This window comes from Meriones unguiculatus, chromosome 19 (genome assembly GCF_030254825.1).
Source record: "Meriones unguiculatus strain TT.TT164.6M chromosome 19, Bangor_MerUng_6.1, whole genome shotgun sequence".
In the NCBI taxonomy this organism is placed as follows: domain Eukaryota; kingdom Metazoa; phylum Chordata; class Mammalia; order Rodentia; family Muridae; genus Meriones; species Meriones unguiculatus.
This window is the reverse complement of record NC_083366.1, coordinates 53,908,465-53,933,865: the sequence shown is the minus strand read 5'-3', so window position 1 is coordinate 53,933,865 and position 25,401 is coordinate 53,908,465. Positions and strand designations below refer to the sequence as shown.

General features: G+C 44.4%; 1 long non-coding RNA gene across 1 annotated transcript in view; it reads left to right on the top strand.

The window, feature by feature from the left end:
* LOC132649262 (uncharacterized) overlaps window positions 1-22,272 on the top strand; it is a 51,140-nt gene extending 28,868 nt beyond the window's left edge. Inside the window, exon 4 of the long non-coding RNA XR_009587700.1 lies at window positions 21,503-22,272. This is a non-coding gene — a long non-coding RNA (uncharacterized LOC132649262). The remainder of the gene's footprint in view (window positions 1-21,502) is intronic.
* Window positions 22,273-25,401: the final 3,129 nt, after the last annotated feature.

The window sequence follows — 25,401 nt, the reverse complement described above, 5'->3', positions numbered from 1 at the left end:
CCACCCTAGCACTGACATACCTTGCAGGCAGGACACCATAGTAGATCTAAGGGTTTTCAACAGGGTTGGTGTTTATGTTTCTCCTTTGGTAGCATGAACAGAACCTTCAGGTACCAAGAACACTAGCCCATAGGAGTAAAGGCTCTATGTAGGCCTCAGCTTGACTTCTCCATGTTTGGTGAGTTCTGTAGGTGTTGGCTTCAGGAATAGGGCCTTGCCATCCGTTGGTAAAGAACAACCTGTAGTCTTGGCAACAGCTTGGGTTCTTTGAGGGTTCCCTTTGGACAACAATTAATTAGGTGTTACCCAATCCTGGTACTGGAAGCTTCATTTGGAAACAAGAGTTGTCCAGTTGGAGCTCTGTTTTCTCCTTTTATTTGACAATTTCAACCAGGTCACCTTCCTATATGTCTATATTTTAGGAAGTTTCTGTTATATCAGGTTTATATACCACCTCTCAAATGGCCCTTAATTTTATCTGTCTCTTCTTGTATTCCCTCCTTCTTCCCCCTCTTTCCACCCACTCCCTGCTTGATCCTCCCGTTCCAGCCCCACAACACACATTCATCCACAACTATCTACTCTATTTCCCTTTCCTGGGTCTAACTGTTCCTCCTAGTCCCTTACTTTATACATAACTGCTGTGGTTCTATAGCTTACTTATCACTGAATTAACAGCTAATATTCATATATAAGTGAATACATACCATATTTGTCTGTCTGAGTCTGGGTTACCTCACTCAGGATGACTTTTTCTAGTTCTGCCTATTAACCTATAAATTTCATTATTTCATTTTTTAATGCCTGAGTAATATTATGTGAATATGCTACATTTTCTCTTTTCATTTATTCATTGAGTGCTATCTAGATTATTGAGCAAATGTCTTTTTGGGAGGATGAAGTGTCCTTTGAATATATGCCCAAGAGTGGTATAGTTCAGTCATGAGGTAGATCAATTCCCATCTTCCTAAGGAATGGCCCACACTGATTTCCACAGTGGCTGTACAAGTTTGCACTCCCACCAGCAATAGATGAGTGCTCCTCTTGCCCCACATGCTCACCAGCATGAGCTGTCATTTGTGTTATTGATCTTTGCCGTTCTAACAGGTGTAAGATGAAATCTCAAAAGTAATTTTGATTTGCACTTCCTTAATGACTAAGGGTATTGAACATTTCTTTAAATGTTTCTCAGCCATTTGAGTTTCCTGTTTTGAGACTTCTTTGTTTAGATCTGTACCCCATGTTTCCTGTTTTGAGACTTCTTTGTTTAGATCTATACCCCATTTTTGATTGGCTTATTTGCCTTCTTGAGATCCAGTTTTTGGGTTCTTTATAAATTTTGGATATCATCCCTCTAACAGACATATAGTAGGTAAAAATCTTTACCCATTCTGTAGGCTTTTACTCTGTTCAAATGATGATGGTTTTGCCATGCAGAAGCTTTTCAGTTTCATGAGGTCCCATTTATTAACTGTTGACCTTAGTGTCTGTATTAATGGTATTCTGTTCAGAAACATCTTTTCCTGGACCAATGAGTCCAAGGCTACTTCCCACTTTTTCTCTTATCCAGTATATCTGGCTATCTGGCTGTATATTGAGACCTTTGATCCATTTGGAGTTGAATTTTATGCATGGTGGTAAGTATGGATCTACTTGTGTTCTTCTACACGCAGCCATGCAGTATGACCTTCACCATTTGTTGAAGACGCTCTCTTTTTTTTTTTCAGTATATATTTCTGGTTTCTTTGTCAAAAACTCAGGTGTCTATGGGTGTGTGGATTTACATCTGGGTCTTTAGTTCAATTCCATTGATCAGTGTGTCTGTTTTTGTACCAATACCATGTGGTTTTTATTACTATAGCTCTATGGTACAATTTGAGGTTGGTGATACCTTCATCAGGATCATTTTAGCTATCGTGTGTGTGTGTGTGTGTGTGTGTGTGTGTGTGTGTTTCCAATGAAGCTGAAAACTGACCTTTCAAGATTGTGGAGAATTGTGTTGTCATTTTGATTGGGAATGCTTTGAATCTGTACAGTGCTTTTGGTAGGATGGCCATTTTTACTATATTAATCCTACTGATCCATGAGCATGGGAGATCTTTCCATCTTCTGATATTGTTAATCCCATCATTGAGAGTAAGACCCCTACCACAATTTAAAGCCACATTTGAAGCAAATTTAATTAAATGCTGGCCAGGTCCATCTCTGGAGTCCCAGAAAATGGCCATGCTTCCTGCCTTGCAGGGGCTTGAAAAGGCAACCCCACAAGGTCACTGTGTGTCCCATCAGGTCTGATCAGGGGCAGTCATGTACCCTGACGTAATTCCTGCCTTCATACCGGTCGCCATGCCTCCCACACACAGGTGAGCAAGCACATCTGATGCAGATGGGTCAAACAAACATAAGACAATCGGGAACTTATTCTTAACCGCAGTTAAACATGGTCTTAATCTGTAAGGTATATTTTTCCTGTTTTACCCTCCCATTAATGTGCAAGGTTTATTGTTCTTGTTCCTGTTTTGGTCTCTCAATACCGTCTTCAATTTCTTTCTTTAATGTCTTAAAGTTTTTATGGTACACGTCTTTCACTTGCTTGGTTTGAGTCACCCCAAGACAGTTGACATTATTTGAGGCGGTTGTGAAAGGCATCGTTGTCCTGGTTTCTTTCTCAGTCCACTTGTATAATAGAAAGATTGTGACAGTGCATGACAGTGTAAAGGTTCCTCCATCTTGAATTTTTGCTGAGGCCATTTTAGGTTTATCTAGAATTCGATCTCCTTAGGGAAATGACCCAACTCTATTTTAGGTCAAGGCTGTCCTAGCTAACTTATCTTAGCCTTTGTTAAAACTGCCTGTTTGTATGGAACCCCTCCAGCTAACCACTTTTTCTTGCGTTTGGTTTGTAGGTATTTTATTGAGAGTTTTTGCGTCCATGTTCACAAGGAAAATTGGTCTGTGCTTCTCTTTCTTTGTTAGATCTTTATGTGGCTTAAGTATCAGGGTAACTGTGGCCTCATAAAACAAACTGGGCAATGTTCCTTCTGTTTCTATTTTGTGGAATAATTTGAGGAGTATTGGCATTAACTCTTCTTTGAAAGTCTGATAGAATTCTGTCCTAAAACCATCTGGCCCTGGGCCTTTTTTGGTTGAGAGACTTAATTATGGGCTCTACTTTCAGCAGGTGTTACAGGTCTGTTTAAATTGCTTATCTGATTTTGATTTAACTTTGCTAAATTGTATATATCAAAAAATTTATTCATTTGTTTTAGAATTTCCAATTTTGTAGATTAGAAGCTTAAAGTATGTCTTTATGATTCTTTGGATTTCCTCAGTGTCTGTTGTCCCTTCCCTTCACCCCCTGCCTTCTTTTTTAACTTTATAAATTTGGATCTTTCTCCACCTTTTTGCTTATTTGGCTAAGGGTTTATCAATATTATTGATTTTCTCAAAAAAAAAAGACATGAATAAAAAATGAAGACGTGATTACTCTTAGGTATGATTGAGGAGAAGGGTTATATTGCAGACATGAGGGAGAATCCGGTCAGAGGCATCTGGAAGAGTCCAGACTAAACATGGCCAGCAGAATAGGATGGGCCACGAGAGAAGAGACCAGGGGAGAGTGAGAGAAGAGACGAAAAGAGAGAGAGGCAAGTGGACCAAGAGAGTAGCCGTGGACAAATCGGCCAGGAGGCCAAGAGAACACATAGCAAAAATGGCTGAGTTATATAGGGATCAGAGGCTGGGGGAAGGGAAGGAAAGATCCTGAGCTGGAAAGGTTTAGGGTGAGGGTCAGGGTTAGAAGGGCTGGGAGGAGCCAGAGGTACTGAGTGAGCCTTGTCCCTGGCTTCTTTGAGACCTGACAAACCAACTCTTCATTTCATTGATTCTTATAACTGTTTCGTTGTTTTTGTTGTTGTTTCTATTTTATTGATTTCTTGCCATCTACTTCTCTTGGGTGTGAGTTCTTCTGTTCTAGAGCTTTCAGGTGTGCTGTTAGGTTACTAGTATGAGATCTCGCCAATGTTTTATTTCTATTTTATTTTTTTATGTAGGCATTTAGTGCTGTGAACATGTTTCTTAGAACTGCTTTCATTGTGTCCTATAAGTTTGGATATGTTATGTTTTCATTCTTATTCAAATTTAGGAAATCTTTAATTTCTGTCTTGACCCATTTTTCATTTAGCAGAGAGTTGTTTCATTTCCATGAGTTTGCAAGCATTTTGTTGTTTCTTTTGCTCATAGGCAGCTTTAGTCCATGGTGATCAGGTAAAATGCAGGTTGTTATTGCAAATTTCTTGTAACTGTTGAAACTTGCTGTGTGTCTGAGTATGTGGTCAATTTTGCAGAAAGTTCCATGAGTTACTGAGAAGAAGTTACTTTTCTGTGTTTGTGTGAAATTTTCTCTAAATAGCTACTAGGTCATTTTGGTTTCTCATGTCAGTTAGTTCCAGCATTTCTCTGTGTAGTTTTTGTCTGGACGACATATCTGGTGAGAGTGGGTTACTGAAGTCACCCAACCTTACTGTTTGAGGATCAATATGTGATTTAAGCTGCCGTAGTGTTTCTTTTACAATACTGGTGCTCTTTTGTTTAGTGCATAGATATTCAAATAACATAGATATTAATGCCTTTAATCTCAGCATTCAGCAGGTAGAGGCAGATGAATCTCTGAGGTTTGAGGTCAGCCTGATCTACATGTGGAGTTCCAGGACACCCAGAGCTCTGTAGAGAGATCCTGTCTCAAAAAATTTAATTAAGAAATTGCATTGTCCTCTTCGTGGATTATTTTTTAATGAGTATGTAGTGTCTTTTCCTATCTGTTTTGAATAGTTTTGTTTTGAAGTTTATTTTGCCAGATATTAAAAGGGCTACACCTGCTTTCTTCTTGGGCCCATTTTCTTGAATTATCTTTTTCCATCCTTTTAGCCTGAGGTGATAACTATCATTGATATTAAGGTATGTTTCTTGGATGCAGCAGAAGAATGGACCCTGGTTTCACATCTGTTTCTGTGAATTCTGTGAAATTGTGTAGCCTGTCTGCTACAGCGCCCCCTGTGGTGAAGAAGACGCCCAACATAATCAGAACCGACCAGGACTGTGTGTGCGCCTCATCAAGCTGTTTAAGGGTTGTGAGCGCTGCTTCTTCACACCCATTAGCTGACACAGGAAAGCAGAACAACACAGTTTGTTTCTTAGAAAGGAGAAGGGCTCTTCAGTCTTGAACGCAGTCCTCTCTTTCTCCCCACTGGCTTGCTGTCTGGTTGTCATCCTGCTCATTATCAAGCTAATGTAATTTGCATTAAACTGATGAGGGAGTGTATTCCCTATGGGCTGTGAGCATGGCTTCCATTCTTAAAATCCTGTCAGCATCTCTATTCAGAGATCATGTATTCTACTGACTTACGCCCTCTAAAAAAGGATGAGATCTGAAATGCTTAGATTTCCCTTGACTAATCTTCAAAAGGAGCCCCTGATGAGAGTATTTGTTTTATTCATGAATTTAATGTTCGCGTTCCAGTAAGTCATTTTTATATGGAAGTTCCATAGAGATATGGAGGAAATTTTTAACAGTGAACAGAGCTTTGTTTAGTGTATTATGTAGCACAGTTTCAGTATACACGTGGTGAGAAGGGTTAATAAAAGAATAAGACTAGATGCACGAGTCACTTAGGTCTCTTAGACCACCAAATAGGCTTGCTGAAAGTATGAGAAAAGCTTTACTTCACAGATTTTTGGATTCTAGAATAATAAAGGATTGTGGACCTTTTTTTTTTTCCAGGAGAAAAACAATTGATTTTTTTTAAACATTCAATTTCTATAAGTAATTTAAAAAAAAGATTCCTCTTAAAAATATGATAGTGCAATTTCTCTTAAAATTATTCATATTTAGACATATATTCTTCAACTTCCCCCCCCATCCTTTTATCCCAGCCCCCAACTCCAGTAGGCATTCCCTAAGCATCCACATAATACTTCAGCCAGGGAAACAGACAGGCTGACTGAGGCTCTCCACTTGTCCTCCTCTCCTCCAAATCCAATCCCCCAGTTTCCCCCCAGCTCTGGTGCGCCTTCTGTGGCCTCTCCTCACTCTCTTCCACCATTCCTAGAGAACTAAGCACATCCTGGATGGCACCTCCTGCTTTCCTCCCTGCTGTGGACCCCTTCAGCTCCTCCCCTTCTAGCCTACCCCCATCCCCAAGTGTCAACTCCCAATACCTAGAAGCCTTCTTACCCAGAATCCCATTGGCCACACCTGGAGTATCCTAGAAGAACTCTCTACCAGGCAACACACAGCTGCCACAGAAGCAGAGAAGCCAGGAACGAAACACATGCTCAACAACGACAAACCAGATACCACCACCTAGACTTGTAACCATCCCAGACTCAGGTGCCTAGATAACAGGACAAGTCTCCAATAGAGCCCAGCAACCCTTCCACAGTAAGCCTTACTCTTCCAAAGGGCTCAGCCATGAGGGTTGGTAATGTTTAAATTCCGCATCTTGGTGGTTGAACATACAGGTTGTAAATACACACACACACACACACACACACACACACACACACATACAAACACACATTGAATCGAGAATAAGGAAACTAATAACTAAAGAACTAAAAAGGTTTTCTGTTGATTCCTGCCTAGGCTAGACTAAGCTCTGAGTAAAAAGAGAGTGTACACAGATTTTTTTTTTCCTTCCAAAGCCTCATTTGTGTCCAGGGGTGTTTATAGGTTTGGTGCAGATAGTTGCTTCTGGTTTTTTTGTTTGTTTTCTTTTTTCCTTTTATCTCCACATTTAGGGTTTCTGGTAAAAATCGGTCCTTAATACATGTTCTAGGGGATGCTGAAGCACATGTCTTTTTCACCGAAAAGAACCGGAGCCTAGAGAAACATGCTCAGCATCCCCCAAACACACAGGAGCAGATGCAGGCCGGAAATACTCTTTATGACCCATAACAACTTGAGCACACTGAGCAGCCACACTGCAAAGCCCCGGAGACTGGCATTATACTAGAGAAAACTGCAGAAGGAGAGACATAGAGTACCACGTATAATTTAGTCCTTTGTTCCCAGAGCCCCAAGTTGTGAAAGCCCTAATCAGAAGGAGACCTGAGACTCATATGATTCCCACACAGGGGAAGCTGTTGGCCATGGCTCCCTGGGAAGCTAATGGCTCCTTGTCGCAGCTATAATTTTACTGTGGCAGTAGTTGCCAAACCAAAAGAGAAAACAGGGAACAGAATAACATTTTACGAATACACTTCCTTTCAAATACCCAAAACTTGTCAACTTTGTCAGAGTCGTGCTCCTCCGAGTATAAGCCATCTTCTGGGCTGTCAAACCCAAAGCACTGGTGGGTGGCAGGATGACATCATTGCTGCTCAGCAGCTTGTAGTAATTTCCACTCCCTGCCCTGCTCAGAGGTTGTGATGATGGCTGGAAATGGGATTTCGGCTTTCACATGAAAGCCACACTTTTCCATTGCAATCACAACATTCTTCTCTTGAGTAGGATAACAATTGTGCTGTCACCAACATTATGTCATGCTATCTCTCTTGAAACAGCATCGTGTAAGCATGTGAGCACAGCTGTGAAAATAAAACATATTTGCTGGGCGCTCGGTTGAATCCTGCAGGCACATACTAATTGGTTTGGCCTTTTAAGAGCAATATCAAAGTTTTACTGTGAGAGTGTGGTTGCAGCAAGTGAGCTTGGAGAAAGTTCAGGAACTCGGCAGGGACCTGGATCAGGCCCGGATTCCTGTCATGGTTCCTGTGCCTGCTGTGCCTGTATTCCTATAGCCAGCAAAAGCCTCCATGGCCATGCTAACCGACCCATGGCCCCTGAGGTCTGGCTGGGCTTGGGGAACAGGCATATCGTTGAGAATCAAGAGTGGGACCCTCACATGTTTTGTAGTCTGAAGGCAACATTTATGAGTAGCTACTGTCAGGATCTGAAAACCTTGAGTGTCTTTGCAACAGCCTAGAGCCCATCAAATAAGTGTAACAAATGCAAGTGCAAAAGCACTTTTATGTACCAGGGTGTGGGAGTTTGAATGAGAAGTGTCTCTTAAAGTATTTTGTATTTGAATGCTTGCTCCCCAGTGGATGGCAGTTTGTGAAAGTTTACGGATAGGGTTTGGCAGGAAACCTTGGTAGACCAGCTACATCCCTTGGGGTGGGCATTGAGGGTGTAAAGCCTCACCCCACTTCAGTTTTACATCCATTTCCTGGTGTGCTGACAAAGGTGACCAGCCAGCTGCGTGCTCCAGCCACCTGCTGCCACACACCCCCCCTGACGTTATGGACTTTCCCTCTGGAGCTATTAGCCAAATTAAACTCTGCTGTCTATAAGTTGTTCTCGGTCATATTTTTAATCCCTGCAACAGAAAAGTAGCCAAAACACAGGGCAAACCAAAACAGCATCCTGGTGTTGGAAATAAGCTTAGATGTTCCAAGGGTGGATGGGAAAAGATTAGATATGCCTGAAAGTGAGTTGAAGAAACATTGCTTCCTTTATTCTATAAACACTAAAAGAGTTGCGCCTTGGTAATCATGTGGAGACCAGGAGGTTCTTCTTCCTAGACAGAACAGTGGCTGGAGCTCTCTTAGCTTTCTGTCTTGTTCATCCATTATCTTTTGTTGCTTTAGGAAAACTCAGAAAGAGCTGGGGATTTGGCTCCATTGGGGGAGTGCTTGCCAAGCACACACAGGTATCCCTGGGTTAAATTCCCAGCGTTGTATAAATTGGGTATGATGGTGCACAACTCTAATCCCAGAATTTAAGGATTTGAAGTTGAAGGTCATTCCCAGTTGTGTAGTTTGTGGCCAGCCTGGGATATATGAGATGGAAGAGGAAGAGGAGAAAGAAAAAAAAAAAGGAGGAGTAGGAAGAGTAGGTGAAGGAGAAAAGGAGGGTGACTGTAAAAGCCACTTCCTTCACAGAGCTGTGTATCAACAGTCCCAACCTGTGGTATCACCAATCATTCATTCTGGGAATCGATGCTTCCAAAATAGCAGCCTATCCTGGGGGTCTGTATCCAAGGGAAATGGTGGTTTACTTTGATGAGGTCTTCATGATAAAGTATAATCTAGGGAGGGTAACATCAGGAAAATATTTTTATCAGACACTGGAAACTAGAAGTTAAGCCAGAATGCATTCTTCCTGAAGCGTTTGTCCTTGGATTATGGAAGGCATCTTCTCCCTTGTCCTCTTGGGTGACCTTTTCTTCTGTGTGTATTTGTATCTTACACCTTCTTCATATAAGGACCACAAATGGCCTCACTTTAGCTTCCTTTCCTCTTCCATGGCCCTGTCTTCAGACAGTCACATTCTGAGGTTCTTGGTGCTGAAGCTCATGATGAAAGGAACAAGTTAACTTTACAGGCTTCTTTATGAATTCTATACCCCATATTAGATTAAGTTCTCCCAGTACTTTTCCAGAAAGCAGAAGGATGAAAGGAGAAGTGGGTGAATTAAGACAAGACCCACGCCTTTGCAAAGGAGTGCCAAAGGTCTCCACCCCACTATGGAGGAATGTCCAGATCTGCAGTACAAGATAGAGTTGCTTGGCAACCAGTCCAGATGGTCACAGCTCCCCTACCCAGATCGGGGCAGGACTAGATGGACTTGGCGCCTAAACTAGACCAATCATTTTAAAAGTCAACCACCCTATGGCCTCTTCACCCAATCGTGGACTGTTAAGCTTGCAACCACCCCCCCCCCCAGCTTCCCCACACTTTTTCCTTTAAAAACCCCAGGCTTTTGTCTCTTGGGGCTGTTCCTCGATGGTTTGGAGGGCAGCCACATCCCACGATGGCTTGAATAAACCGAATGGGTTTGCATCGATTTGGTTACCTGAGTTCCCTTCATCTACCTTCCTGGAAATTAGGCTCCTGCTGGGCCTAACAATTATAGACAGCAAGTTCAACAGCCCAGGGCTCTGAGCCCAGGCAGAATTATAGCTCTCTGACTAGAAAGGACTACTCCAGACTCCCAGGGACAGTCCCATGTGGGTTTGGCTTCAGACCCCTAAGGCAAAATTCTATCACTGTCTTTGTATTTAAAAACCAGCTCTTAGAGTCTTCCAAGAGGGACAAGCTCAGAACAGTAGAAACGCTTTTCCTCCCTAGGGGAAGAGTGGATTTCTTCCTTCCCTTCTACCAACAGAAGTTTCTAGAGTGTGGAGCATTAAAAAAAAAATCCATTTGAGGGCCTCATTAGCACGCCTGTTTTGCAGTCAAAAACCTCTGCCAGCAAGCCTTTGGCAGAGCCAACCTGTAAGTCAGAAATTCCACACTTGTAAGCCTCAGTGTCACAGATGTGAGTGACCAATTCTGGTGACATGCCCCTCTCTCTGCTGGGGTCCCCAGAAGCTTCCTGGCTGTACCCAGCAACTTGGTATACATATGGCTGCCATGTCACACTTCCTGGTTAGGGGGAGAGAAGCCAGTGGATACCAGGGTTTGGCTGGACAACAGGAATCATGCCATCGTGTCCATAAAAAGAAGAGACTTCTTAATCCCCTAGAAGAAGTCTTCATTACATCATTGAGGTGTGCGCACCATTACATGTGCTTGATGTACTTTATACTATGTCTGGCTTTCATGGGTGAAGCTATGGAATCATCTGTGTTTATTTTAACACCAACCAAGGAGGCACAACTGAGCAAATACCAGATACTCAAGACCTAGAATGTTGGTGCAAAGGCACACGATTTTGCAGCTCTCCGGTTATTTGTAGATCTTAAGACCTGAGACTTTAAAGTAATCCCACTAAAACTGCTCAAGACAAGCAGTTTTAACAGGGTCTGTGATGGTTAAGATTCACTGTCAACCTGGCGAGTTCCAAAACCACCTAGAAAAGCAAGCTTTCTGGATATGCCTGTGAGGGATTCTTTGGATCACATTAATTGAAATCAGAAGACCCACCCTTAGTAGGTAGTAGTGTTCCCTAGACTCCCAGAATGAATAAAAAGGAGAAGTTGAGCCAAGCAGTAGTAACCATGGGCCTCTGCTCTCTAAAAGTGGATGCAATGTGACCAGCTGTCTCAAGATCCTGCTACCAGGACTTCCCTGCTGTGATGGACTGTGTACCCTGGAACTGTGAGCCAAAAGAAATCCAAAACTCAGAAGGTAAAGGAGTAAGTAGATAATGACATACCCAGAAGAGATTAAATAATTAAATATGAACCCAAATTGTGTGTGTGTGTGTGTGTGTGTGCGTGTGTGTGTGCGTGTGTGTGTGTGTGCGTGTGTGTGCGTGTGTGTGTGTGTGTGTGTGCGTGTGTGCGTGTGTCTGCGTGTGTGTGTGTGCGTGCGTGCGTGTGTGCGTGCGTGCGTGTGTGTGTGTGTGTGCGTGTGTGTGTGTGTGTGCGTGTGTGTGTGCGTGTGTGTGCGTGTGTGTGTGTGTGTGCGTGCGTGCGTGTGTGTGTGTGCGTGTGTGTGTGCGTGTGTGTGCGTGTGTGTGTGTGTGTGCGTGCGTGCGTGTGTGTGTGTGCGTGCGTGTGTGTGTGTGCGTGCGTGTGTGTGTGTGTGCGTGTGTGCGTGTGTGTGTGTCTGCGTGCGTGTGTGTGCGTGTGTGTGTGTGTGTGTGTGTGTGTGTGCGTGTGTGTGCGTGTGTGCGTGTGTGTGTGTCTGCGTGCGTGTGTGCGTGCGTGTGTGTGTGCGTGCGTGTGTGTGTGTGTGTGTGCGTGTGTGCGTGTGTGTGTGTCTGCGTGCGTGTGTGCGTGCGTGTGTGTGTGTGTGTGTGTGTGTGTGTGTGTGTGTGCGTGTGTGTGTGTGTGTACATGTGGAGCAGAAATCAGTGTCAGGTGTCTTCCTCAGTTACTGCTCCATCTTTTTTTTTTTTTAAAGCGGGGTCTCTTACTGAACCTGGAGCTCACTGATTAGACAGGTCGAATCCACCTGTCTCTGTCTCTTCATCACTTGGGATTAGAGATGTTACCATGGTACCCGGCATTCATATGGGTGATTGGGTGCCAAACTCAGGCCCTGGTGCTTTTACAGTAGGCTCATGATATAGCTATGGTTACCAGGAAGTTAAATGTGGTGGTTTGAATAAGAATGGTCCCCATAGGCTCATCTATTTGAATGCTTAGTCACCAGGGAGAACTATTTGAAAGGATTAGGAGGTGTGGCTTTGGTTGGAATAGGGGTGGCCTTGTTGGAGGAAGTGTGTCACTGGGGGTGAGATTTGAGGTTTCAAAAGCCCATGCTAGGCCCGGTCTCTGCCTCTTCTGCCTGTGGATCAGGAGATAACTCTCAGCAGTAGCCTGCACACTGTCAAGCTCCCCACCTGATAACAGACTAAGCCTCAGAAACTGTAAGCAAGATCCAATTAAATGCTTCCCTTGGTAAGAGTTGCCTTGGTCATGGCATCTCTTCTCAGCAATAGAACAATGACTAAGACAGCACATTAACCAACTGAGAAATTCTTCACATGAGATCTTGTTTCCATGGAAATATAATTATACCAATAATTGAAGAGAAAAGGGAGCATATATTTGTGTAGGATTTTAAAGTTTAGCTTTTCTTTCAGTTTTCCCTAACAGCTCTGTTAATAAACAACTTGAGAATTTCACTGCCAGACATTTTGGCTCAGACAAAGAAAGACTGAATATGTTCCCTCTATGAAATATGTACAGTGAACAGTGAACATTATCTATCTATCTGTCTGTCTGTCTGTCTGTCTGTTTATTTACCTATCTACTTGCCTATCTGATAGACAGATATTGATATAGATATAACTTCTTTGGAAATTTGGACAATAAACTGCTGCTCTATTAGACATTTGGATGCACAGCCCTGAGAAATTTTTTTTAAGTTTTGTTTTTTAAAGATGTATGCCAATTTAGTGCAAATTGGTAGGCTAAATGAGATTTCTAAATGTTTCTAAAAGCATATTTATAAAATAACACATGACAGAAGCTGAGGTAGCCATATTGCAGAAGGAGACTGTTAACGTTTGCTTTAGCTAATTTATCTAAAGTTTCATTTTTCTTTTATGTTTATATGTGTGTATGTGTGTGGTTATGTCACATGTGTATGGGTACCCCAGGAGGCCAGAAGAGGTCCTCTGCAAGGGCAACAGGTGCTCTTAATTTCTGAGCTATCTCTCTAAGGGTGAATTTCCTAACTTAATTAAAAAAAATCTGCAAATAGATTTTCTCTAATTGTGTGGATGATGTTTAATTTGTAACCCACAGTGGATTAAAGTGGAATAAAGGAGTCTGAAAACGCTAATGTTTCCATTTCAGCGTGTGCTATTTGGAAGGGCCATGTTGTTTAAAAGCAACAACAACACAAGAAAACCCAAACAAACAACATGAACAAAACCCTGCAGTCATCACGGCACCAGAAACCTTGATGCCCTTGCTGACTACAGATGCTCAGGGATGTAATTTGCATCAAACCACTCCTTCCCCACCAAATCCAAATCTGTACCCTAAGCAATATAAAATTGGGGAGAACATCAGTTTTCACAAAAAGATGAAAAAATAAGTCATCAAATCAGCAGCAGTGGACCCCTTTCCTTTGCCTTCTGGAAAGCAAAGGGATAAAACTGTGAATTCCAGGGAGTCTGGACCTAGAGGCCTGGGTTCCAGAGATGAGGGTTGTTCATGAAAGGGACCCTGTGCCCCTAGCTAAGTCCCCTCAAAATGTTTTCGCTAAAGCCAACAAGCTGTTCTAAACCTGGGCCTTGGAGGGTGGGGGCTGCTTGACTGGGGTTGGCTTTTTGTGAATTAAGGTGGATTCTTTACAAAAGGAGTTTTAGAAGGCTACCTGCCCCTCTGTCACAGGGAAGTGATGCCTATGATCCAGGCAGTGGGTCATCCCCAGGCACTGAATATTAAGACACTATGATTTTGGACTTTCAGCTTCCAGAACTTTAAGCAAAACATTACTATGGCTGATAAGCCACTCAGCGCGTGGTATTTTGTTACAGCAACCTCCATAGATGAAGACACTCGGGAAGTGATGTGAGCAGTTTACGTGTATGAACTCGAGGGTCCCCTGCTGTGGGGTCAGTGCCATGTACAGAAATCCATGATTGTAATTAGGGGAAAATGGTGGTAAAAGTGATGGTGATTGCCTGGTAAAACTGGACTGGAGAATCTGGAGGAACCACCTTGTTGAACATGGAGCTGCTGGTCATGAGAACAGCATCCCTGGATGGTGGTTGTGATGGCTCATTTTGGCTATCAACTTGGCACACCTGAGGAGAGAGAGCCTATGAGCATGTCTGCTGGATGTTTCCTAGATTGCTAACTGATGTAGGAGGGACCAGCCAACTGTGGGAGGTTGTCCTGGGCTGCATGAAAAAGCAGGCTGAGCAAGCCAGGGGAAGCAAGCCAGTAAGCAGCACTCCTCCTTGGTTTCTGCTTCAGTTCCTGCCTCGAGATGCCTGCCTTGAATTCCTGCCATGGTGTCACCTGATAATAGACTGACTATAACCTATAACCCAAATGAACCCTTTTCTCTATCTAATTTTGTTTTGTGATTTATCACGGCAACAGAGAAGCAAACTAGAGCAGTGGTCTAACAAAAACGTCTTCATCAAACGGTAACATATATGTAGGGAAACTGGGCTGAGGAGCAGGCATGGCCACAAGCCTGGTGGCCCACAGAGTAACCACAGGAGAGATCACAGGGACAGAGTTCTTTCATCAATAGAGCTGTGGCTCGGATGCTCTCTGCTGTACTCAGACCTGATCACTCACTGTGTTAGCCAGAGAAGGCTCTTGGCTGATCAATGAATTACAGACAACATTTTAAATCTCAATAACACACAAGGAAAAGCTCCCCCATGAAATACAATAGATTGTAGGCGACTGCAGAGGAGTGAGTTGAAAAGGATGCAGACCACAAAGGGAAATAAATGGGGTATTGAACCAGTCAAATAACATCAAGTCTACAAAAAGCATTAAAAACAGCAAAGAAGAGAATCGACCTTGCCAAGAATGATTTCAGTAATGGAGAAGACAGCCTCCATTTAGAGAAGTGACACACACACACACACACACACACACACACACACACAGTCCAGCAAAACACACCCCATAATGCAAAAAGGATAAGAGAATATGAGAGTTCCTACAGTCATGCAATGGAGAACCAATGTATGAATAGTTAATATTTTTAATTATTTTATTTGCCCACTGTTTATGTAACTATTGCATGCAGTATGTATGTGTGCCATAGCCACAGTGTCAGAAGGCAACTTGAAAAAGTCAATTCTCGTGTCGCATCAAGTAGGTCTGAGGATCAAACATAGGTTCTCAGGCTCACTGGCAAGTGTCTTTACCCCTGAGCCATCTCCCAGACTATCTGATGTCTTTTTTTAAAACCACTAGCACAAATGGGGGGAAAGGATTATTTTTAAACATGTACTTAGTTATTTGTTTATTTCTCTGTGTGTGGGTGCACCTGTGGTAGCCAGCAGACAACTTGTGGGAGAGGGCTCTCTTTTTCCACCTCGTCCTGGGGAATCAAACTCAGGCAGTCAGCCTTAGCAGCAGCATGTGTCCTTACTCTCTGCGTCATCTCCCTACCCGGGGAAGCAAGATTTAAAGCAATAAAATTTCCAGGAGCTGAGGAGATGGCTCAGCAGTTAAGAGCACTAGCTGCTCCATGTTTTATTTCCAGCACCCGATGGCAAATCACAACCAGCTGTAACCCCAGTTCCAGAGGGTCCTATGCTGTCTTCTGTCCTCCACACGCACGGCACGCACATGCTGCGCAGCCTTACATGCAGACACAACACCCCTCCGAGTTCAAGGGATAGCCAGGGCTACACAGAGAAACCCTGCCTCAAAACAAAACAAAACAAAACAAAAAACCCCAATAGAATAAAATAATTCAAGACAAAGGTTTCTAGAAATCTAAATCTCCAGCAAATAATACATAGTCCAGCAAAATCAAGAGATTGAAGGACAGAGCACACTCTGGCTAAACTTCAGAAACATGTGTATAAATATAAACATATCAATAAATGGCATCATCCATGCTCTGGAGGAAGCTCCATACAGGGAGAGGTAGAAGGAAACAGGCTGGTTTGGGAGCAACAGAGGCACCCTGATTTGTACAATATAGTGCAAAAGGCAATGGAGCAATGTTGAGGGGGAAGAACTTGTGGTCCCAAATTCCTTAAAGAGTTGCCTGTCCTTCACCTATCAGAGCAGAGAGACTCCAAGAAATTCAATTCAGTGAGACCGGGGGCGGGGCGGGGCTGTGCGTATGCACCTATGTAGTCTTCATGGTGGGAAGGATGGTTAGAGATACAATCTGGAGCCACTCAAACTGCTCCACAGTACAGCAAAATCCTGCCACCTGGGGCTTCTTGGAAATGCCAGGGATCATGTAGTCATGAACTTGGTTTCTCGAGTGATTGGTGCTGCACTCATACAAATCAGGCCCTCTCGCTAGCGAGTCACCAAGGGTGGACAGGTTCATGGGGCCCTACCCCTCACGGTTGAACTGTTTGTTCCTGATAGACTTTGGGAAGGGGGCGCCGTTGTCTTCAGTTGTGTAGACACTGGTAAAATCACCAGGCTCCGATGAATAGATCCAATCCTGAGGTCACAGAGACAACTGTGGTCAAACCCAGAGGGGACACAGAACACAAGCATGTGAATGTGGGAAAGAGAAGAGAAGAGGAGAGAAGACGAGAGGGGGCCAGGACAGGAGGGAGGAAGATGAAAGGGCAGGAGCGAGAGCAACCAGAACACACGATGAATGTATATGAAATTTCCAAAGAACAAATTTAGTTAACTTTTAAAAAGTAAAACACACACGCATGTACACACACAATCCCAGGCATAGTCTCAGACCCACTAAGTAAGAATCTGAAATGTATCAAGCTCTCCATGTGATTTTACATGCATATTGAAGTCTGAGAGCTGGATGGCTCAGTGCGTAGGAGCCCTTGCTGTGCGAGCACGCGGACAGATCTTCAGCACACACTTGAAAAGCTGTGACATTACCATGCACCTGTAACTGCAGTGTTGGGGGTGTGGCAGAGACAGGAAGGCTGCTGGGGCCTGCTGGCTGCTGGTCTAGAGGAAAATCAGCAAGCTCCAGGTTCAATGGGCAGTGGCAGAGGAGGATGCCTGGAGGCCTCCTCTGGCCCGTGGGTGCAAGTGGGTGTGTACCCAAATGCATGAGAGCAGGGTGGGGAAGGTAATAGCAAACCCAGTGAGTGATCAAAATGTAAACTGAGGACGGCAGCAAATTCCCAAAGAAAGTACATAGAACCAACTCTCTCTCTCTCTCTCTCTCTCTCTCTCTCTTTCTCTCGTGTGTGTGTGTGTGTGTGTGTGTGTGTGTGTGTGTGTGTGTTGTGTGTATACAGGGCACATGCCATGACATTTGCGCGGAAGTCAGAGAACAGCTTCTGAGAATTGTTCTCTCCTTCCCCCACGCAGATCCTGAACTTAGGTGTCCAGGCTCGGCAGCAGACCTTTCTCACTGTATTGTCTCACCAGCTCCATAGACTCAGACCTTAATAAATGAGATGGAGGGCTGACTTATATGCTCATAGAACTATAGGACACTTCTCGCTAACTTGGACTACCCCGTCCACACACACCTTTCTCATATACCTCAAGAATACTTGTAGAATGTGCTGGAAATAGTCTTGAGAGAGAGAGAGAGGGAGAGGAAAAAAATAAACCTGCCTGAAATTGCCTCAGTCTTGGTCCTCCAGATGTTCAAGGTGCCATCCTGATTTAGGAACGAGCTTCCTGTGATAGCCCACACTTTGCTCTCCTCTCCAGGAGGCATGGCCTTCAAGGCTCAACCCAAACGAGTCACTTGGATCCTGAGGTATCTCATTCAGGAAGGCTGGCTTCCTCTGTTCTCCTCAGTGAAGCAAGTGAGGCAAGTGCTAATTTGGGGGCCTTGGGTACTGGTACACAGTGGGTGCTAGTCTGGGTACTGTACACAGTGGGTGCTAGTCTGGGGACTGGAACCCAGTGAGTGGCAGGCGGGGGACTGCTGCCCTAGGACGCCAGGCTTTCTTTGTCTCTTCCTATCTGAAAGTAGTCCCCTGCTTTTGGCCACTTGTTGCCTGTAAGGATGTCCTGTCCCCGACTGCAGCAGGTTAGTGACCAGCACACAGCTTTGCAGTAGCGTAAGACGATACCTTGAAAACACGTGTTGTCAAAAACACAGACTAGAGAGGTGGAAAGAGTGGGTGATCGGAAGTAAAACAAACCTGTTCAAAGATGTTCCCCAGAGGTCTTAATTTGGGGGTGTTCTACTCCTTAAGTTGGTAGACATCAATAATGTTCTTGAACCTTTTAAAGGTGAGTAAGAGTCAAATTATATTATCTATATAGAAAACTATTGGAGGGGGAGATACTGTATAATATGAAAATGAGTCGGAACATATTCTTTATAAAGCCAAATGCAAACCAGAGAATAAAAGCAGGCTGATCTCTGTGAAAAGAGCTGTTTTGTTAATCATCAATTCAAAGAATACAGAAAGTATAAGAAAGAAGCCAAAATTCTTCTAAGCTCCCATTATATTCAAATAATAGAATGTTTTAATGATCATTGCTTCCAAAAATCAGCCTAATATTTATTAATAGGATCTTGCCGCACAAAGACTTGAAACCTACCCCTTGAATTTGATGCGTAATTGCATTTGTTGCTGTTATTTATTTATTCCCCCCTCTCTTTGTGTCTGCCTGTCTCTCTCTGTGTCTCTGTCTCTGTCTCTCTCCCTCTCTGTGTCTCAAGAGTGTTATGTAGCCCAGGCTGCCCTTGAACTCCTGATGTTTCTGCCTAAACCTTCCAGGTGCTGGGATTATAAGAATGCACCACAATGCCCAATGATATACTTACTTAAATTTAAAATACCTAATGACAAACAGCAGCAAGAAAATCATCTTTAAAGTTAAAATTACAAAAATGGTAAGAAGATATGTTTATTGCACAGAATTCAAATTCAAGTGTGTATGTGGTGTGTTTGTATCTACACATTCATGAATGTGTGTATGTACATGCAGAGGCCTGAGGTTAATGTTGAGTGTCTTCCTTGGTCACTCTGCACATCATCATCATCATCATCATATCATGATTATTTATTGGAGATAAGGTCTCTTATTGAATGCTGACTTCCTCCATGTCCTTCATAAATGGGTGCTAGGGGTTGGAACTGAGGCCTCACGCTAGTATGGTGAGTATTTCAGTAACTGGGCCAATCCCCCAGCCATGTAGTTGAGGTTTTAATTGTCCCCTGTAGTCCACATGTCAATGCCTTAGTTCCCCTCCTGCACATCCACTGGGAGCTGGACAAAACTGAGGAACAGAGACGGCAGGTCCTTAGGTCCTCAAGGGTGTGCACACAAAGGGGCTGGCAGCCCCTCCCTTTTCCTTCTTCGCTTCCCAGCCATGAGGTGAGTGGCATTGCTCTAGCAAATGCTCCTGCCATGATATCATGACGTGTGTCACTTCAGGCCCAAAGCCAAAAGCTGGCAGAGAGCCAAAACAAAGCTTACCTTTTATAATTAACTTACTTCAAGCACTTGTCATAGAAGGAAGCTGACTAATGCACATAGAATATGATGTCTCAGAAAGCGAATAGGCAGGTGATTCACTGAAAGTTACTAACAGATCAAAGAGGCAATGAACTCACACATTCTATGTTCATGGCAGAGTATTACAATTTCTAAGACATCCATCAATCACATTATTTGGCGGACTTAAATTACATAGTCCAGCATTATCTCTCTTCTCATACATTCACCCTGTTGCCTCTCTGCCTCTGCCGCTCCACTTGGCCCCGTCACAAGATGGATAAATCCATCTCTCTGTATACTCTGGGGATGAACAGTACAGTACAACATAACCTGGCATTTCACAATGGCCTCAAGTGAACCCTCAAAGCCACCCAGCAATAATGTTAAATTACTCTGATCCATTCTCTGCCCCATTCATTTCCAGTCCTCCATTTCATACTTTCTCTGCCCTCCCAAACCTCAGATACTTCCTCCATCTTCAGTTTTCACTCCAGACAGTGTTTCCCATTAAAGCAAGAAAGTGGACGCAAGGAGGACAGATGCGAGCTCCCCAAACCATCATCCACCATCTCTCTGGATCTGTGCTTACCCACTGCTCACATCCCAGGCAACCACGCACCCTCAGTGGACAGCTGGCCTTACCTCCTACTCACCTGGTGACATCCCTGTACACTCATTCAGTTTCGGGTCATCATCTTTGTGATGCAAAATCAAGTGGCTTGACTTTTCCTCCACATTAAGGAAACACCCCCCCCCCGATCTCCTCACTTTCTTTTGCTTAACAAGGTAAGTTCTTGAAAGTGCCATGAACCCTCACTGTCTCCCAATCTTCTCAAAGCTGCTATTAGATTTTTATGACACCTCCTGAAACTACTATTCTCGAGGTCCCCATTGACCTACACATTGCCTAGTCCAGGGTGCTTCTACAGGATGGCCTGTCAGAGTGTTGCCCAAACTGTTCCAAGAGACCCTTCCTCAGACTAAATAAACCTAGCAGGGTTTTGTTTGTTTGTTTGTTTGTCTTCTTTTTTGGTAACAGGGTTTCATGCAGCCCAGGCTATCATCAAACCTGATATGTAGCTAAGGGTGACCTTGAATTCCTGATCTTCTTGCCTGTACCTCTCAGATGCTTGGTTCTGACTACGTAATTTAAGTCAGCCAAAGTGTGAGGGAGAGAATGACACCATACTAGTAGAGTTTATTCAAACAATGCAAAACAAGAATGATCCACAAACCAGGCCGTGAGCAGACACTGCAGCTCCAGCTGACAATGTCATCATACAGCACGTACAGGAAAACAAAAATGAGGCACAGGCTTCGCTGGCTACAGCTTAGTCAGCCAATCAGTCAGCGATTACAGCTTAATTAGATCACTGGCTCCAGGGCCTCCAGCAACCAAAGCTTAGTCACTGTGGCTAACTGCTCTGTTGGTTTGGGCCGTTTGCCCTGTGTCGGAACCCAGTTCAAATCAACAGTCTTCTTCAAGTTGTAATCAACAAAACCAAGTCACTAGGCATGAGCTGGGACTATTCACGGAACAGCAAGATCTGCAAGTAGATTTGAAACAGCTGCTCACAGCTTCCTTGCTATTCTATTTGTGTCTCCATTTGGACAACAGAGATCAGGCCTTCCTCCTAACTTCCTGGTTGCTCCTAGTCAGTCTTCTCCTCATCTGCTGGTCCTGAAACAGTGAGAGACCCCCTCCGGCTTGGCCCTTGTGCCTCTCAGACTGCAGCAGTGATCTCACCCTAACTCACAGCTTTAAATGCCACCTCCACCCTAATGAGTCTCAAATGACCTGCTACACGCCTCTTTCTCGGACTGGAAGATGCGCTTTCCCAGTTTACGAATCTGCACGCGTCCAGTTTTTGTGCTCGGTGCTGAGTAACTGACACCCATCCTTTTTGTGTTTCCACTGATGACAACTGGTCACTGTAACCAAGCCCAGCGAGTCACCGGATTCCCTCTCTGTCTCACAGCTCTTGGCCACATCTGCTCATTCAGCAACCCTGTTGGCAGCTACATCGAAACAGCTTTGGGCTCCAACTCTCGTCACCTGTGGCACAACCGTGACAGCCTCCTCGCCAGTCACCTGACAGCTGCCCTGGTGATGACATTGACGGGGGAGCCAGACCACATCATGACTCGGCTAACACTCCTCTAAGGACATCCCTTCAGTCCTGGACGCCGAGTTCACACTGCCAACTGCCGAGTCCTGTGCCCTTGACCCCTCACTACCTCGAGTGATACTGCCCCTCCATTCAGTCTATTCAGAGCTCTCTACAGTGGCTGTTCTTTGAGCGGAAGTGTTCATTCTCCAAATGCTCTTCTTCCCTTCTTCTCTTACAACTCCAAACCCTGTCATCCTGAACCCCAACCCTTAATGCCCCCTTCCCTACTTGCCCTTTATTTTTACCACCAATAAAATGCTTCCCTCCCTCTGTTATTCCACGCTCCCTTCCTCCCCACTTTCATTCTTTCTTATGTATGGACATAGGCTACATATATGTAAGGCAGGCACGTGACCTCTTGGGCTGGGGAAATGGCTCAGCCACTTAAAGCTCTTGCCTGAGTCTGAAACCCAGAACCATGGTGGAAGAAGAGAATCAAGTCCCCCAAACTGTCCCATGATCTTCAAATGCACACTATGGCACACACAGAGAGAGAATAAAAAATAAATTTTAAATATTTTTTTGGGAATAAACTCAGTATTCACCAAACATGTTTTGAATCTGAACCTGTCTCTTAAGAAAATGCCTATTCTCAGGTGCTCCTTGGTCGAGCCATAACCTTCCAAGAGCACCAGAGGCAGCACCACCAAATCTCAGTGCTTCTCAGCCTTGGGACTTGGGATAGGGCATCCATATTGTTTTCTAGACCCAAGCAATTCTAGGGCAGCCAGAGTGGAGAACTGCCATGTTAGTCAAACCATTTTTCTAGATTCTGAGTCTGGAATAGTCTTCTGGGATTCAGGCAGCCAGCCCTTTAATGCTGTCTCCTATGCAGCACGAGAGAACTGTGTCTGTATGTCAGACCAGGACATTGCAGACCCATGGAGATGGCCATCAACAATGGCTAGCAAGGCCAGTGGAAGAACCCAAGTGATGGTTGGTGAGCTTGTGGGCTGACCCTGTGTGCAGCGGCTCTGTGGAAGGAAGACAGAGGACCCTCCGTGACACCATCGGAAGAGCTGAGACACGGTGGGTGGGAAGAAGAGCCAGCGTCAGTACAGACTCATCGAAGTGGTGGGGAGGCAGCCAGGCTTCTGTGGGCCTTGCTGGGCAAGATAGACCTCAGTGCTCACAGTCCATTATGACAGAGAAACTTTCTTTATACCCTCCTCACTGCCCACAACGATCCCATATGGATTTCAAACTCTTTCTCTTCCATTAGAGTCCCGAATCTATTATGTTATACTGTGTTTGTCTGTACTTATTAACTATTCAGAAGGCTGTGTTGTCCAAGAGCTTCTGTGGGTAATGAGTAAATATTAAGTTCTGTTCGCCATTTTAAAACACTGAAAATAGCACTATATCCCTGAGTGATTCCAGGCTGGGAAATTGCTTTGTTCTTTAGATTTTTTTTTTCTGATGATGACAATAATCTACTCTTTGACCTCCTCTCCATATGCATCTCTAAGCAATCATAAAAGTTGATTTAAAAAAAAAGAACATTTTCCATCTTTAGAGGCACCTTTGATGATGCTCTGACAAAGTTAGAACAACCAGATGTGTTTACTTTCAGTCCCTGCTTAAAAGTAGCATTTTTAAGCCCAACTCAGGATGCACCTGTTAAAGTAGATCAAGTGGCGGCATTTCAGTTTCTGAGCTTTTTGTGGGGTCCTCTCTTCAGAATGCTATTTTAGGAGTACGTGGCATTGTGAGGAGGTGGAACCTCAGCGCTGTCATTTCTCCTGTTTGGGAGCGATTCCTCCTGAGCCAATTCTCACAGAACACCCCAGGACACAGAAAGCTTTGTAACTAGGGGGCTTCACCACAAACGCTATGGATGGACTGCTGCTACCAAAACCCAATATGCACAGTTAGAAGGATAGCATGCCAGTAATGTTCAGTAATGGCCACATGTCTACTGCTTGTTTATCCGGGATACTTTTTCAAAAACATCAGCCTCTGAGAGTAGACAAATAGGAGTTCCCATTTATTCATCTCATAAACAGGTGTCAAATACCTGCTGGGCATCAGACATCTTCCTCACAACCCTCACCCCACGAGCTCACACACTAAGCACCGTCTGCCCCAGAAAGGAAATGATACAACAGGCACTAAAGTTCTGTTAAAGAGCCTGGAAAGGGTAAGGTGTCAGAGGCACATAGCGCGGGAGTATTTTTCCTTCCGGAGTCACCCAAGTCCTTCTTGGTGAAAGGCTTGCAGTGTTGTCTGCATGGGAATTGTGTACAGCTATGGGAATGAATGAGGTCTCCAAGAGAGCGAGTGGGGACAGAAGGTGAGTGGGAGGCGAAGCCCTGAGAAATTACCATGGAGAGGGGCACTGAGGACCGAGAAGTAGTGAATAGAAAAGCAGATCAGAGAAGCTGAAAGGATGGTAGACTTCGGTAGAGTGACTGCAGAGAGACCCGGTGAGGTGAAGAGAATGGAGTGTTCATTGTCAGAGGGGTGGGGTGTTAATCTGCTCCCTGCCACTGCAATAAATACCCAAGACATAAAAAGAGGGAAAAGATTCTGACTCACAGGCTTAGATGATCAGTCGTGTCCGGGCTTTTAGGCCTGTGGTGAGACACCACCTCATGGTGGAAATACACCCTCTCACCTCAGAAGCCAGGGAACGAGAGGTGGGGGGGTCCCACCACCTCCTTTGAAGATATTCCTCTAGTGATCTTAAAACCTCCCACTCCCACCTCTTAAAGCTCCACCACCTTCCATCAGCACCACTCTGGGGATGGATTGCCAACACATGACCCTACAGAGGTGATATTCAGGACCCCAAACCATAGCCCCTTTAATCAGATATTGGAAACGGTCAACACTCCAGATTTCCTTCTCTGAAGGAGTTACAGACGGAAATGTCAATGTGCTATCCAGCTAGATGCCAAAGTCACCAGGAATGAAGACAGGAAAGAGTGATTGGAAAGTCTGTCCACGGGAAGGAAGTGTGGTCTTTAGTGAAATGAAGGGAGTGTCCTGGAAGAATGGCAAAAACTAAAAGAGCAGACAGGCCACACTCAGGAGAATCAATATAATGGGAGCTGAAGTTCTGTAGACAGAAGGGAGCAATTTGGTAAAGGAAGGCATCTATCTTCTGTCTCAGCTCCCAAGCGAGTCAGACAAGCATCAGCCAGTGCTCAGGAGGATTCCAGGCCAGCGGTTCAGCCATCAGCCAGTGCTCAGGAGGGTTCCAAGAGCTATGCTCTAGGCTAGTGGTTCTCAGCTTCCATCGCTGCGACCCTTTAACACAGTCCCTCACGGTGTGGTGACCCCCAACCATAAAATTATCTTTATTGCTATTTCAGAACTGTAATTTAGCTACTGTCGTGAATCGTAATGTTAATTTCTGATATGCGACCCCAAAGAGGTCTTGAGCCCAGGCTGGGAACCAGTGCTCTTTGCCGATGGAAAAGGAGTTGATATTATGAACAGTGAGTATGGGGATCTTCTGTTGGGATTTCTCAGCAGCTTAGTGAGAGAACTTGAGCAGTATGAGGTACTGAGGAGCATAAAGCTTCAGGCTTGACCATTACAGATCACTGGACAGAATCCTTGGAATTCTAGCCGCCAGTAAGTTTCGTGGGACAGGATGCATGGAGGTGAATGTCACAGGAGGCCTTGAATGGCAGACCAAGGCATTTCCGTGATAGTCTATCTGCCAAGGCCACCAGGCAGGGTTGCTGTGCCAGTCTACG